The 3,042-nt window shown below is 39.7% G+C and overlaps 1 pseudogene; it reads right to left on the bottom strand.

The window, feature by feature from the left end:
- Positions 1-2,598: 2,598 nt before the first annotated feature.
- On the bottom strand, positions 2,599-2,719 carry LOC111813612 (annotated as a pseudogene).
- Positions 2,720-3,042: the final 323 nt, after the last annotated feature.

Below are 3,042 nucleotides of genomic sequence, written 5' to 3'. Positions count from 1 at the left end.
GACACACATGTGTAAATATCGTATAGTTTCCCTAGTATAAGAACTGAAAAGAAGAAATACAAATAGAAAGGTATAATACAAGTAAAAGGAAAGCAGGAACTCGAGGACTAATTAAGAGAAGGAAAGAAAAGAGCTAGGAAATATGACAGTGACACATCGTACGGTTATATGTAGAAGATGGGCAAGGCAATGATCCTGAGAATCTTCAGAAAAATTTTTAATCTAGCAGTTATTTGGAATAATTCTCACCCTGAATAACTATATTTACTGATACCTGTGAAATAAGCAACAGCACTGAAGATGGTAATCTGTAATAGTAGTTTCATGCTTGGAGTGCTGGTCATTGTGGTCTTCTAAATATGGGCTGCTTTTCATGACATGCCAGTTGGTGCTGTGCTGTCTCTTAGATAGATTATTGTTCAAAATGAAGGGTGTGGTGAATGAAGACAAGAGACTGGAAAAGTAATTTTGTGGGACTGTCCTGCTTCAAGGTTGTATATGGTGAGATTTTTGGACTTATGTGTAAACAGAAGAAGTATATAATTCTTTTTGCCTATTTTAAAAATATATTCTATTTCTTAAATTTTTTATTATATTCTGTAGGGATGCAAAGTTCAACATATCAATACTTGATGAAAAGTACCTGTTCCATGGTATGCCTAAGATGTTTGACATGCAGACAGATAGTGAGGTTAAGCTTAACAGCCTAACATGTATAGTAATAACAATAAGCTTGTCTTCTGAAAGGTTAACAACCTAAGTTTGCAGACCAAAATTAGAGATAAGGGAGGGCCACAAGGAAAGTCAACGTTTTGGCCCTAGCCTTCCAAGATCAATTAAGACTCAGGACATATGAGAACTTGTACTGTAACATCATGTACCTCAGTAGTGTCCCAAATTTTCTGATCAAGAAGATCATGGGGCCAAAGAGGAAAGTGATCGATGACATAGAGTGGGCCTAAGGAGAGTCACATGGGGAAAAGACACTCTCTCAGGCTTTCACAGAGAGCACATTGGCCAAGCAATGGCCGTGACTCATCCACATGGCTGCACTGATAAAGGTTCTATAATCTGAGGTACAGGATCTCAGGACAAATCCTGAGGGCATTTCACTGACCTTATCAGACCAAAAAGCTACAACTCTTGTTGCATAGGTCCTGCTTTACCTTGGTCTTAACCATCTAGCAGAAAAGTTTAAAAATGAATTATAAGAAGTAAAGCCATGCTGTTATGTTGAGCTGTAGGAGACTCAGGTAGACAATTTCTGACACTGCCAGTCAAGCTGAAGACCCAATACTATTATGGACTACTGCACTCTTTTAGAATATTTTGCTGAGTTAACACAACTATAATATTCAAATAATGGAACTTAGCAAAAAAAAGGGAATACAGATGAATGTCCATTTTGTATCTGTGTGTTCAAAATGGTTAGTATAGATATATAGTTGCATTCTCTGAATGAATAGAGGGTTTTGTTCTAATAGTATTTGTAAATAGGATATCATGTCCCCATCTTGTACAGCAATTAACCACTAGGAAGAATGTATGCAATGTGCAATTATTGAAACTGTCTTACCATTTTGGTTTGAAACCATCTCATTGCTATTTGTTTCTCAATAAAATTATGGAAAAATATATTAGCTATGGAAGAACAAAAAAATATATTTTTTGTTTTACAATATCTTGTCTTTATACCATAGATAACATAAGTATTTCAAATCATATTGCATATGGTGTTCCTGCTCGTAACTAGGAAGAACACAAATGCCATTTCTGAGTCCATTTTTCTTAAATTGTTTCACTCAGAGTTTATTTACTCTTATCATCTAATTCTTACAGGTGTCTCTGGGAAGAGGGGAATCTTGCAGTTGTCTACTTAATGCCTTCTGAAGAAGAGTAATAAAATTAAGTAACTGTCCACGGCCCAGGGAGAGCTAGTGTTAACTGCTACAGTGAAGCCAAACATTACAAAGGAAGGGACATCAGGGATTATAACTGTCAACACGACAGAAGCATTAATGTAAACAGCATGAGTTGTGTCCCACTCATACTCTCTGTCTTCCCTAGTGCTAAGGTATACAGAGACTCAGCTCTAAACCCAAATGGAACAGCCATGCAGTTCAAAGCTTGATCAAACCTTTTCATTCCCTGAATCACCACAGATGAAATCAGGTCTCTGGTTTTCATAGATACTTTTCTCATTCCGGAGACACAATCACTGACATCCAGGTTAATGGAGGGAAGGTCAACTTCATCTCACAGTTTGTAGATGGTTTAGTCCATAGTCAGCTGGCTCCACCAAGAGGTGACATCATGGAAGAGCCTCGCAGAGAAGCAGACAGGACAGAAGGAGCCCATGGTGTAGCAGGCAGCAGGCAGCAGGAAACAGCTGCTGCAAGCCTGCCTTGCCCATTTTCCATCCAGGCTATGGCATTTTAGTGGTGCCACCTGCATCTCAAGTGTTGCTTTTGTATTCAGTAGATCCCTTGGGCCACTCCCAGACCTATGTTCATTCCAATCAGTGGACCGCTTTGGTGCCACACACCCTTAATCTCAGCGTCAGACACCCTTGATCCAGCCACCTCCACAATCCCCACCAATGGGTGTGTGAGGCTTTATGTGGACATCCAGATAGAAGCTGTATGCTGACATAATGAAGATTTTAAAATGATAAGAACAGATATGGCACTTGATCTTAGCCAAAAGGCCAAGAAGTGATAATCAAGATCTCGAAAGCAAGGAAGCACTGAAAGTCCAAGACGTGTGTAATAGAAATCTCTCTGTGAGCTGCAGGGGCCTGGTGTGGGTGCAGACACTTGGCTGAGACTCATGTTTGTGGGGACACAACCTTCAGCAGGTGAGTGCCCAGATGTTGGTTGGAGCAGAAAAACCATGGTCTTGAATTCAGGTTGTCACAGGCTTTAGCTGTAACATGGAAAAAGTTGGTGAAAATCATTGTCAGTCCTTACCTAAGGAAGAGGACAGTATATCCCATGTGTTTAAAGACCCTTAAGGGTCAGTGCATGTCCAAGGAGACCAGCA

This window comes from Octodon degus, unplaced genomic scaffold, assembly GCF_000260255.1.
Source record: "Octodon degus isolate 3935 unplaced genomic scaffold, OctDeg1.0 scaffold00204, whole genome shotgun sequence".
Taxonomy (NCBI): domain Eukaryota; kingdom Metazoa; phylum Chordata; class Mammalia; order Rodentia; family Octodontidae; genus Octodon; species Octodon degus.
Note: the sequence above shows the minus strand (reverse complement) of the source record. Positions and strands in the feature narration are given on the sequence as shown.